Source organism: Petromyzon marinus, chromosome 18 (genome assembly GCF_048934315.1).
Source record: "Petromyzon marinus isolate PM22_M1 ecotype Great Lakes invasive population chromosome 18, UKy_Petmar_22M1.pri1.0, whole genome shotgun sequence".
In the NCBI taxonomy this organism is placed as follows: Eukaryota; Metazoa; Chordata; class Hyperoartia; order Petromyzontiformes; family Petromyzontidae; genus Petromyzon; species Petromyzon marinus.
In genome coordinates, this window is record NC_133684.1 from 11,598,000 (window position 1) to 11,611,713 (window position 13,714).

Here is a 13,714-nt window from a genome sequence, read left to right on the forward strand (position 1 = left end):
ACAGATGGTTACCACATGTACTATAGTTATACTGGTAGGAACCTCCTGGTTACATCAGCCCACAGGGGATTATTGTGTCCGTTCGTCTGTCGTGCATCCAAAAATGGGAGGGGTGGGGCTGGGTGGAGAGGGGAGGGTGGGGAGGGGCTGGGTGGGGAGGGAGGGGCTGGGTGGGGAGGGTGGGGCTGGGTGGGGAGGGTGGGGAGGGCCTGGGTGGGGAGGGGCTGGTCACCCCGTGGTGCCCTTATAAAACTCAACATTTAACCTACTCACCCTGGCTTGTGCCCGCCCTCACAGTCGGGCATATTTGCGGAATACACCACGCCGCCGTTGACCCTGGCCCTTGACCGAGCAACCCAACGTTCCTACCAGCTCCCTCTGGAGGAATGTGTTGAGTTCAATTACAAATCGTCTTGATGAACCATAACCTTAATACAGTAATACCTCGATATACGAAGTAGATGCGTTCCTCTAGCTTTGTTCGTACATTGCTTATAACTTAAAACAATAAGAATGCATTCCCAGCCTTCGTAACTTACCATCTCATACTATAAACACTTTATAACTTACCATTCATATTGTAAATAAAAATACAACTTACATTGAAAATAATATATTTTATACCGTACAGTATTAAAGGAAAAAAAAATCTAACATGAAAAAACTGAAGAAAAATAATTGTATTATTTATATAGTAGTTGATTGACAAATGCTTCATTTATTAATAATCTTAATTTTAGCTTTCTATGTAAAATGATGGTTACAAAAATGCAATGTTCATGATACCGAAACTTCGTTAATCGAATACAGGATACGCATATCGAGGTATGGTATTACTCTTACTCCGAAAAGATGCCTTCACGAATGTATAGAAGCCATGACCGCAGCCCTGAAGTGGGAGGGGGGGGGCATACACAAACTCAGGTAGAAAAGGGAGACGAGACGATGTTTAAAGTTTAAAAAAATGTGAAGTGCAAAACAGCGATACGATCTGTTGATGTCTATCACGCATAAGAGGTTTTTTTGGGTTAGATCGCGCAAATATATAAATGTGTCGTTAAAACTTGCCACCACCCGACACAGCCAACTAGTAAGGGTTGTCATGTAAAAATAATGTGGCAAATTGTCACTAGTACAGCTACACCGGTGTGTTGGAGAGCCAAGCCACAACATTTACAATCTGAGTACCACGTTTCGCCAGTAATTACAACTACTAGCTTCATCAGGCGACAGCCAGATTTGTGAAGTCCAGCTGTTTCGTTTTTTATATAGAAGCGTAGATGTGGTGACCACGCTTCTCCGCTCTTGCGCAAAGTGGGGGGGGGGGGGGGGGATTAATGGGTCAACGTACATTACTAGTTGGCTGTGCCGGGTGGTGGCAGGTTTTAATGACGCATTTACATATTTAACCCAAAAAACCTCTATTATGGATGATATTGGTCGTGAAAGCCTGCTGCGTGTTAAACTGTCTATCATGCAGTCAGCTTTAGCGCTTGCCCCCTGTTTATACAATGAGAGGCTGCGACACCCATCGTTTAATTGTAGTTAATTTGGCCATTCCTTACACCTCTAATGAGCACGGTTGGATACGTACGGTGTGAAAGAAGTTCAACATACGTCGCGAGAGGACCCTACGTGCCCACAGGGTGTACATTGCTTTCTTGGTCACGGTGCACGCAGAAGCTGTCAACGTGCAGCGAACGCCGGCGAGGCTGCGGGAGGAGTATTTGGTCGCCACCCTGGTTTCGCCGCTGTCGGGAGGCTCCGCGGGAGGCTCCGCGGTCTCGCCGAGCGCCACTCGCGGCTGCTGCTCGCGAGGGACCGCGTTCGGTGCTTGGCCGCCGCCTCCGCGTTTGCGCGCCGGGCGGCCGGGCTACTGGGCTGCGAGCGGAAAGGGCTCCGCGCCCTGCGTGCCCAGCTGCAGGCCAGCAGCAGGACGCCACCCGAGCAGTGCCAACCGCGAGCCCGACTGCTGAACGGACTCACCCAGGAGCTGATGGATTTCTCAGCTCAGTGGAGCGGGCTTTGCCGGAGTGCGACGAGCGACTTGGACGTGCCGACTCGCGTGCAGATGGCCGCAAGCTGCCCTGGAGTGATGGACAGTTGGACCTGCAGCATTCTGCCTCGGCTGATGTGCTGCTTTGAAATTTTCCCTTTGGCCAAGCAGGCACTGCAGGGATTGACTTGCATGGAGAAATTGCTGAGCACCAGATTATGCCTTCTTGCCATATGCCCTCAGGTCACGTTGGAAAACGATGTCTGCAAATCCATTGCGGAGTTTAACAAAACGGTGCTGGAGTTAAAGGCTAGCGACATTTTTGATTGCTTAATTTACAAGAAGGTTTGTGTTTATGACCTGCCGGGCAATGCTCATGGACACTGTCTGCAGAATTTAGAGATTGATGTGAAAGTTTTCTCCATGGAAAGGATTCTCAAGACCCTGGCAAACGAACGTGCATCAACGTGCGCGCGGATTCTGCACGACACAATCTCACAAGTTAAGACCGCTTTTAAAACGGGGAAAACGCTCAAAATCGTTGGTTCAAGAGACAATCCAGAAGGAGACTGTCATAATTTGAAAAGCTTTTCTAGCTCTGATAGTAATCAGGCAACATTAGGCCAGATGATTTCCAATGACAGTGCGGCTTTCAAGAGTAAAACTGTTGATTCTTCCGAGAAAGCACCAGGCATTGTTCGTGTCCTTAAACAGCAGTTTTTGTACGAATATGATTTCATTCGCAATATTTTGCCAAATCTTACATGCGTCACAAACCTTCCATTTGCTCATTCTGACTTTCGAAAGACACAACAGTCATACACAAGCATAAGGGGTGCAAAATGGATTAACAGTAACGATGATAGCCACTTTGAATCACGCAGCCAAGCAGTGGACCAAGGTAAGGTGGCAGACACTGCTCGTGCCATGGCACTGAGAGACGGGAAACACTTGGCCTGGCAATACCAGCAATGGTTGTGGCATGCACTGTCGTGGAGTCTCGTGGAATGTCTCTTCTCACTGGTTCCAGTCAAAAGCCACAGTTGTGGTGAGAGTCTGGGATATCTCCCCTACCACCCTGCCTCTGTGGTGTCCACCCTGGTTGAAGACCTCCAGAAGGCAAGCAGGCAAGGTCAGTAAATAGTTATATTTTTACTAAATGTATTTTTAAAGCTTGTGTATGTTTCAGAGTGCCCCGATACTGGATTTGAGTCCTAACAGCCACCTGTGATTAAACCTGCATCTGTCATGAGTTAATGGTCTCACTTCAGTCACCAATGACTACACAACAACAAAAATGATGGAAACTTTGGTTCTGCATTTAATTTGATTAAATTCCAGCTCCACAACTTTTTATCAAATACTAACTTTACTACCCGGCTTCGCCCGAGACTTGTCTTGGATTAATACACGGCCTACGCGGAGGGTGAGGGGGGGGGATGCGTGGCGTCAGCAGGCACACTGCGTAACGCTGCCGCATGCGGGTGACATCACATGTGACGTCACCGCTCACTTGCCGTGCAAAATATAACCATTATTGCGCCCCCCCCCCCCAAATACAAAAGTCTATTTTTCTACGTTTTGCATTGTGTACAGTCTGGAAGCTACCCACATGTCAAATTTAAAGTTTGTTGCAAGTTGGGAAGTATGCTAAACATCTCGAACAGACACACATATTCACTAATTTCCCTTCTATATATGTAGATATTTGTTTTTACTATCATATGATGAACAAAGTGGGTGTGAATGTTCTGTTCCCCACCTGTGTTAACTTGATGTCTCTTGAAGGGATCTTAGAGATATCGCTGCATTAAGTTCGTTTCCATGACTCATTCTGTAAGAAAAAAATTATTGCACTCCTCTGACATCAATAGCATAATCAAAATAAATTGTGCAAAAAGACGAAACCAATTTTTGTTATAACTCATTCAAAATCCCCTTTTTAAAGATTGCGAATTTTATAAGGTTGTTTTTGTCATATTTGAAATGTTTGAATTGTAATTTAATTACAATTGTGTATTGTATAACGTAGATCTCTTTAGTTGAGAGCCCAATGTAAACATTGCAACGAGTTTATTTGCTTTGTGGTTTGTCAATAGAGTGAATGGATTCTACAGCTGGAATGCTACATGCCCATGAGTCTATGTTAACGGGGCGATTAACGTTCATTCTTAAGTGATAATGAACCACACACACGGCGTAGATAAACAGAAACACTGCATCCGCTCCCTCCGTAGACTTTGCACAAGACTCATCACTGTTTGCATCTGCGGGTGAAAGTGAATGAAGCCACTATAGTTGTATTGCGATGTTGTGATGAACAGGGCAGTTATTACTCTGGTTCTTTCGGTAAAGTCACAGTAGAAAGAAAACATCAAGTATTATCAGACACGGAGACACATAGACAGAGACATTAGCAGTGAGAGATAACACAGAGACACAGAGAGAGAGATACACACATAGGCACACAGAGCAGCAACGCCTCTGTGTCGAGGTCTTAAATAGAGAGAGAGGGGGGTAGAGAGAGAGGGGGGGGTAGAGAAATTAGCATGTCAGTGAGAAATTTGGAGCTTTCGTGACTGCAGGAAATGATAGAGGAAGAAGACGAGGACACAAAGAGACAGAGAAAACACATCTTCTTGGTTCTTTCGGAAAAGTCACGTAGAATGGAAACATAATAATAAAAATAAAACATAATAAAATAAAATTCTCACGACGTTTCGGCCACAACACAAGTAGCCTTCTTCAGGTGAAGAAACAGGACAGTCTAGAAGACAGCGCTTGAGTGAACACTGCTAAGCATGGACAGCGTCTTTTAAGCTGTGTGGGAGGAATTAACATATGAACTAGCATGTTAATATGAGAGACAAGCTTCGGAAAAGAGGAGGGGGGGGGTAAAAAAAAGAAGAAAACAGCCACGGTGAGCTGCTCTGTCCTGTGTTGCGTTATAACTATGCTATAAACAGGACTACTATACAATACAATATTATACCTTCCAATCTAAATTACATGGTATAATATCATGTCCATTGACAAATTCCAACTTTGAATTATACAATGCGTTACTATACACTACCCTATACTTTAGACTATAAAATATTAGACTTGTAATATTACACTGTGTCTTATTCTATCAACCCTACTGTATACCACACTGCTGTATATTCACTTTACTATTACGATACTATATATTGCCTTAAGAATTCTGTTAAACATTACAATGTTATACTATTCATTATTATACAACATGCTATAAACCATACCATTGACCGTCGTGTGAAAGGTATTAAGAGGCAGTGCCAGCGAATGGACTGTGGTCTGAAGGTCACCATAAAATACAATCAATTAAGAACAGAAATGGTTTATAACATCTTTCCAATGGTTACTAAGCCAGAATCCATCTTCTCCGTTGAAATTGTCTCTGTGTTTGTATATGTGGATGGCCTCATGAACGAATCTCTCATGGTAGCCAGATGGCTTGCAGAGAACCTCCGTCTTGGAGAAGTCAATGTCATTTGAGCCCACTGAATTATAACAGTGATCTGCCACGGCTGAGGAGTTCGTCCAACCGTGTTTCGAGTCTGCTTCATGTTCACGGATGCGGTCTGAGATATGTCGTTTGGTTTCTCCAATGTAGCTGCTACCACAGAGGCAACTTAGTTTGTAAATGCCCGGGTACTGTATGTCTGGAACCACATCTTTTACAGACGGAACCAGATCACGGAGTTTATGTACTGTGTTGAATCGGACCTGGATCTTGTGTTTATTCAGGATTTTGGAGATCTTTTTCGTGACCCCTACAATGTAGGGTAAGGTGATGACTGGTGTGATGGCTTTGCGGATTGTGTAGTCGGAGTAACCATTAGCCTTGAGAGCATGGTGTACGTGCTAGAGTTCACTGGCAATGTGTTCCTGGTCGGAAATGCATTGGGCTCTATGGTATAGTCTTCATGAGGGAGTTCTTCTGGGATGGATGGTGGTGGGAATCCGGTTTTAAGTAAGCATCCGTATGGGTAGATTTCCTGTAGACAGAGTGGCTCATTGAACCATCAGGTCTCCTTTTAATTAGGACATCCAAAAAGGGTAGCCTGCCATCTTTTTCGACTTCCATGGTAAATCTGATGGCTGGGTGTATGGAATTGATGTGGTCGAGGAATTGGTCTAGAGCAGGCCGGCCATGTGGCCAGATGACAAAAGTGTCATCCACGTACCTCTTCCATAAGGTTGGGTGCAGAGTGGCAGTCTAGATGGCGTCAGTTTCAAATTTCTCCATGAACACGTTGGCTACAACCGGAGATAGGGGGGAGCCCATTGGGGTGCCCTCAGTTTGTTTGTAGAAAGTTCCATTCCAGGTGAAGTATGTGTTGGTTAAGCAGTGTCTCACCAGGGGGGTACATCAGTATACAGTCCTTGATGAACAAAGTCCTCAATGATTGCGATGGTGTCAGGTACAGGACCTTTGGTGAATAAGGAAACCACATCAAAACTGACAAGCAGGTCGTCTGGGGACAGGGAAATGCCTTTGATTGTCGATACCAGGTGAGTAGAATTTAGTACCGCAGAGGTGTTTTTTCCAGTAAAAGGTCGCAGGATATCAGACAGAAAACGAGCCAGTTTGTAGGTGGGGGAGTTGATAGTGGAGACGATGGGACGAACGGGTGTATCTTCTTTATGTATATTTGGAAGGCCATATAATCTTGGTGGTCTGGCCGCAGAAGGTTTCAAGGAGAACTGTTTGGTTTGATCAATTAATGCTGTTGAATCAGAAATTATTTTGTTGGTTTTAGTAACCAGGCTGTTGGTGGGGTCTCTTCTTATTTTTGTATAGCTGCCATCGTTGAGTAGTTCCTGGATTTTGTTGGTATATTCTATTTTGTCCATGATGACAGTGGCATTGCCCTTGTCGGCTGAGAGGATGACAATGTCATCTCTCTTTTTTAATTGACATAATTCAAAGCGCTCATCCTTGCTGATGTTGCTAGGTGGCATCTTAGCGTTTTTGAGGGTTGCAGCGATTTCAGATCTTGCACGGTCTGCAGCGATGTGACTCAGGCCCTTAAGTGCCACGTCGACATGGGCAATGATATCATTACCTGGTATGTGTCTAGGTGTGACTGCAAAGTTTAGCCCTTTAGCTAAAACGGCTTTCAGACTATCAGAAATAGAACTGTCACTGCGATTAATTACGACTTTGTTAACGTCTAGCTTTTCGGTGTGTGGGTCCGATTTCTTGTTGGAAAAGCGGTTGAATTTGGAAATCAAATTGTCCTGACATTTGGTCGACATAGTGGTAGCTGAAGAGGCAGTCATATTGTCTACATGTTCCCAATCCGATGTGGACATTGTTGCCGTCAATGATAAGTGTGATTTGTAGAGTTTATTGTCCAACTGATCTAGTTCTGTGTGCGTAAGTCTGATTTTTTCTGAGATAAGAGCTAAGCTAGTTCTAGCTAGAATTCGTTTTGCATTAAAATAAGTTACAGCAGCAGAGGTTAGTGTAAATGCGGTTGGTATTACCTTAGAGTCGCGACATCTCTTTAGAAAGGTGAGAGACTCGATTAGCTGAGTCTTCTTATCCCGGAGTTTGTTGAAGGATCTTAAGGTTATGTGGAATCCCTCCCCGTAGAGGCGGTTAAATTTCGATTTAAAGCTTTCGTGACTGTAGGGATTCATCTTCTTGGTTCTTTCGGTAAAGTTACGTAGAATGGAAATAAAATAATACAAATAAAACATAATAAAATAAAATTATCACGACGTTTCAACAGCATTAATTGATCAAACCAAACAGTTCTCGTTGGAACCAAGATTATATGGCCTTCCAAAGATACATAAAGAAGATACACCCCTTCATCCCATCGTCTCCACTATCAACTTCCTCACCTACAAACTGGCTCGTTTTCTGTCTGATATCCTGCGACCTTTTACTGGAAAAACCACCTCTGCGGTACTAAACTCTACTCACCTGGTATCGACAATCAAGGGTATTTCCCTGTCCCCAGACGACCTGCTTGTCAGTTTTGATGTGGTTTCCTTATTCACCAAAGTTCCTGTACTTGACACCATCGCAATCATTGAAGACTTGGTTCATCAAGGACTGCATACTGATATACCCCCCCTGGTGAGACACTGCTTAACCAACACATACTTCACCTGGAATGGAACTTTCTACAAACAAACTGAGGGCACCCCAATGGGCTCCCCCTATCTCCGGTTGTAGCCAACGTGTTCATGGAGAAATTTGAAACAGACGCCATCCAGACTGCTACTCTACACCCGATCTTATGGAAGAGGTACGTGGATGACACTTTTGTCATCTGGCCACATGGCCGGCCTGCTCTAGACCAATTCCTCGACCACATCAATTCCATACACCCAGCCATCAGATTTACCATGGAAGTCGAAAAAGATGGCAAGCTACCCTTTTTGGATGTCCTAATTAAAAGGAGACCTGATGGTTCAATGAGCCACTCTGTCTACAGGAAAGCTACCCATACAGATGATTACTTAAAACCGGATTCCCACCACCATCCATCCCAGAAGAACTCCCTCATCAAGACTCTATACCATAGAGCCCAATGCATTTCCGAACAGGAACACAATGCCAGTGAACTCAAGCACGTACACAAGCTCTCAAGGCTAATGGTTACTCCGACTACACAATCCGCAAAGCCATCACTCCAGTCATGAAAAAGGATCCTCTTGAGGAGCCATTCAAAACCATCACCCTACCCTACATTGCGGGGGTCACAAAAAATATCTCCAAAATCATGAATAAACACAAAATCCAGGTCCGATTCAACACAGTACATAAATTCCGTGATCTGGTTCCGTCTGTAAAAGATGTGGTTCCAGACATACAGTACCCGGGCGTTTCCAAACTAAGTTGCCTCTGTGGTAGCAGCTACATTGGAGAAACCAAACGACATATCTCGGACCGCATCCGTGAACATAAAGCAGACTTAAACACGGTAGGACGAACTCCTCAGCCGTGGCAGATCACTGTTATAATTCAGTGGGCTGACATGACATTGACTTCTCCAAGACGGAGGTTCTCTGCAAACCATCCGGCTACCATGAGAGATTCGTTCATGAAGCCATCCACATATACAAACACAGAGACAATTTCAACCGAGAAGATGGATTCTGGCTTAGTAACCATTTGAAAGATGTTATAAACCATTTCGGTTCTTAATTGATTGTATTTTACGGTGACCTTCAGACCGCAGTCCATTCACTGGCACTGCCTCTTAATACCTTTCTTCACGACAGTGAATGGTATGGTTTATAGCATGTTGCATAATAATAAATAGTATAACATTGTAATGTTTAACATTATTCATAAGGCAAAATATAGTATCGTAATTGTATCGTGAATATACAGCAGTGTGGTATAGAGTAGGATTGATAGAATAAGACACAGTATAATATTACAAGTCTAATATTTTATAGTCTAAAGTATAGGGTAGTGTATAGTAACGCATTGTATAATTCAAAGGTGGAATTTGTCTAAGGATATGATATTATACCATGTAGTTTAGATTGGAAGGTATAATATTGTATTGTATAGTAGTCCTGTTTATAGCATAGTTATAACGCAAAACAGGACAGAGCAGTGCACCGTGGCTGTTTTCTTCTTTTTTTTTACCTCCCCTCCCCTCCTCCGTTCCGAAGCTTGTCCCTCATATTAACATGCTAATTCATATGTTAATTACTCCCACACAGCTTAAAAGACGTTGTCCATGCTTGGCAGTATTCACTCAAGCGCTGTCTTCTGGACAGTCCTGTTTCTTCACCTGAAGAAGGATACTTGTGTTGTGGCCGAAACCTTGTGAGAATTTTATTTTATTATGTTTTATTTTCATTATTTTATTTCCATTCTACGTGACTTTACCGAAAAAACCAAGAAGATGAATCCCTGCAGTCACGAAAGCTTTAAATCGAAAGAGAAAACATTTTATCAAACGTACCTAGTAAAATTTGGAAATGTAATGCAATGCAACACAGAGAGTCGGTCAACACACAATTAACGCATAGCCTGGTTGATTACGTTCTTCCAAAGAATGCTCAATTTGAGAGAGAGACAAAACACAGACACGGAGACACATAGACAGGCACACAAGTAGAGAGAGAACACACAGAGACACACAGAGAGGGACACACACTTAGACACACAGAAAGACAACACCTCTGTGTCGAGGCCTTAAATAGAGAGAGGGGGTGGGGCAGAGGGGGGGGGGCTTTGGGGTCGAAAACAATGATAGAGTTGTGTGAATTCCTGCCCATAGCGGGCGGAGGAGAGACAATCGACTTGCAAACAAGTACGGAGAAAGCAAGTTTCGTAAAATTAGGAAGTGTAATGCAATGCAACCCAGAGAGTCGGTTAGCACACAGTTAACGTGTCGCCTGGTTGATTACGTCCTTCCAAAGTTTGCTAAATTAAAAGTTAAGTGTGAAACAAACACGGCAAATCCTCCCTGTAGACGGCTGTTGTCAACTTAACGAAATACAAACAAACGAATCTTTACGTAATCTAACATAGTATTATCCCCAATGTCACCTCTATGATTAGAACAGCTTAATTCTCTAGACAAAGCACAGCCAAATACACTTATTTGTATTCTTGGTTCTTTCGGTAAAGTCACGTAGAAGGGAAACAATAAAATAATAAAATATAAAACAATAAAATTCTCACGACATTTCGACTGCAACACAAGCAATCATCATCAGGTGTGAAAACCACAGCAAGAAATTTTGAAAAAAGTGGCGTTTTTTTAACGTTAGCACCACGGAGAGCGATTTGGCAGTTATTCAGGTGGACGAGTCCATCTATGTTCGGAAAAGAGGAGGGGGAGACGAAAATAATGGATGCGGTCTGAAAGCCACCGTAAGCGTGAAAAATCAATTAAGACCCGAAATGGTTATCAAATCCTTCCAATGATTGCTAAGAAGGTTCTTCTGCTGCCAGGCCACCAAGATTATACGGCTTACCAAAAATACATAAAGTAGATACACGCCTTCATCCCATCGTCTCTACTATCTACTCCCCCACTTTCAAACTGCCAAATCGCTCTCCGTAGTGCTAACGTTAAAAAAAACACTCTTTTCAAATTTTCTTGCTGTGGTTTTTCACACCTGATGATGATTGCTTGTGTTGCAGTCGAAACGTCGTGAGAATTTTATTGTTTTCTATTTTTATTATTTTATTATTTCGCTTCTACGTGACTTTACCGAAAGAACCAAGAATATGAATCCCTGCAGTCACGAAAGCTTTAAATAAAAATTTACTTATTTGTACCCTACATTTAAAGCAATCCTACTTAGAAATGCCTATTTATATCTCTATGTCTTTTTTAAAATCGAGTTGTCTCACTTCCTGGCAAATTTTATTGCGCAGAGGATTTGCACTTGGAGTGTCGGAACTGTTTACAAGCCCTCTCCGCATACGCGCAAGCTTGGCTTGCCATTACGTGCTGGGACACAGGTAAACATTGCCACGTGTCAATCATCTCTGAACGTTCAAACGTTGGGGGTGTGGTTGATCTGAATAATGCAGGCGTTACGCAACTATAATAAATTGTGTACAGTGGCGATGAGGAACTTCACTTGCAGGAAACGGGAGCCGCTGCTTTATCAGTAAGAGACTGTGAGCAAAAATGAATTGAACCACATAACTGATGTCCCTGTCCATCGTTTCTAGTTCGAGGGGTTTTTTTGGGTTGTTAATTCACGCAATTAAAGTAAAAAAAATGAAGATTAAACTCCAATTTAAATTCAAAACAGATGTCTGCTGATCTCTTTTATACTAGCCGAGGCAAACCAAAAAATATCAAATTGGTGCATAGCTTTCGTCATGAGCCAGTCGTACAATTTCCACGTTTTTATGAGTGATCTTTCTATCCATACAAAGACAATGATAGCTTGTATAGCTTTAACAGACTGTTGGGTCAAGTATTGTTAGCGAATACCTATGAAGGCCGGCACGGTGCACAAGGGGGTGGGTGGCCAGCACCACGCCCGGCGGCCTTTGTCTCCCCATTGGCGATGTTTACACATCGCACCAGGCACTCAGTTGAGGCTGAGTCGATCTAGGGGAGGCCCAGGATCGATTCAGATAATCGTCACTTGTGTTGGCTGTGAGCAGGAATTGAACTCGGGTCGCCGGATTTGTAGCGCAGCACTACCGCTCCCATACAACACCAATAGCACTGCCATGTCAGGCTGTTATACAGTTCTGGAGCTCCCCGAGGTTTTTTTTCTCTCCTTTAGACCGATTTGTTTATGAGGCTATGACAATTTGGGAAATATGAAAGCAATTTAAGTGGCTTCTGCATTCAGTTGAGCAGCCCTGGCAATGCGGGGAATTATAAATGTGATCATCATTATCTATGTGTTTCGGTGGAGTATAGAGTTTTGTCAAGCTCTGGGCTCAACCTTGAGCAATCGCCATTCCCTGGATGATGAGGGAGCCGGTGTCTGCAGAACCAGAACGGCCAGGATGTTCCATCAATCTTTGCTTCCTCTTCGATCTGTGATGGGCAAGTAACAAATTCATTATATTATCTTACTTCACCCCACTGACTCACAAGCAATAAGTCTGCTCATGAATAAACTCAGATGATCATCAACTCAGGCTATCACTATTTTAGGTTGTATAAAATGAGTACCACCTTGTGAGAAGCCAACGATCGTTTGTGCTATAGAATGATTCCTACAACAATTTGTAATTTATACTACTGGCTAAGGTCCCCCAATGGAGATGAATTCTGCCCAATATTCATGAGAATGGGGACACATTATTTATTTGTACCTTACGTAGGGTTGTGGCGGTTAGCATACCACGTTTTGAACCTAGTCCACCTGAGTTCAATCCCCGGCCATGGCTAACACACTAGTAGTGTGATACCTGAACAGGTCCTGGGCCTCCCACTTCACTAACCCGCACTGATGAACATGGCGAACAAATAAATAACCTCCATGACCAACCTGGCCTGGAGGAGGCCTCATTCAGCAGCAGTTTGATAATTCACTATGTAACACAATTTTTGTTCGTGGGTAGTAAGTATTATTTCGTAATTGCTTATGCTCAATAAGTATAGGGGTTTTATCAGAGATTTGTTCACGAGGCAATTCAGATTTACAAACACAGCCACAATTTCAACCGAGAAGATGGTTTCAAATTAAGCAACCATTGGAAAGATGTTCTAAATCGAACCAAACATTAAACTAATTTTCAATGGTACAGTATATTTTTTCAAGTAGTGGTACCCCAAACTTTCGCAGCATCCCTTCCCTTCCCTTTTCACACCTCCCCCCCTCGCCGACCTGCACATGTTCACCTTTCATCATGCTAAGTCCGCCAATTAAATGCTAATTTTTATGCTAATTCCTTTGTCAAGGCACCTTGATTCATCTCACACAGCTTAAAGGTCGTGGTCTGAGCTTAGCTGTGTTCACTCCAGCGCTGTCCTGGAGATAGTCTGGTCCCTTCACCTAATGAAGGCCGCTTGTGTTGTTGCCAAAACGTCGTGATTTTTGTTGTTTTATTTTTTTACCTACGTGACTTTACCGAATAGAACCAAAGAGTATGGATCCTTGCAGTCACGAAAGCTTCAAATCTAGAAAAGTATAGAAAAATGGCTATTGTTCCCCATAAACTTTGCTTTTGTGACCAGGACAGTGATATTTTGAAATTTACCTATTTTCAATGAGAAAACGGGT

The 13,714-nt window shown here is 43.2% G+C and overlaps 1 long non-coding RNA gene across 1 annotated transcript; it reads left to right on the forward strand.

Moving 5' to 3' along the window:
- Positions 1–1,347: 1,347 nt before the first annotated feature.
- LOC142925091 (uncharacterized) lies at positions 1,348–12,663 on the forward strand. The gene is made up of 3 exons (XR_012942194.1): positions 1,348–3,128; positions 11,391–11,477; positions 12,403–12,663. It is a non-coding gene; the product is annotated as an uncharacterized LOC142925091 (long non-coding RNA).
- Positions 12,664–13,714: the final 1,051 nt, after the last annotated feature.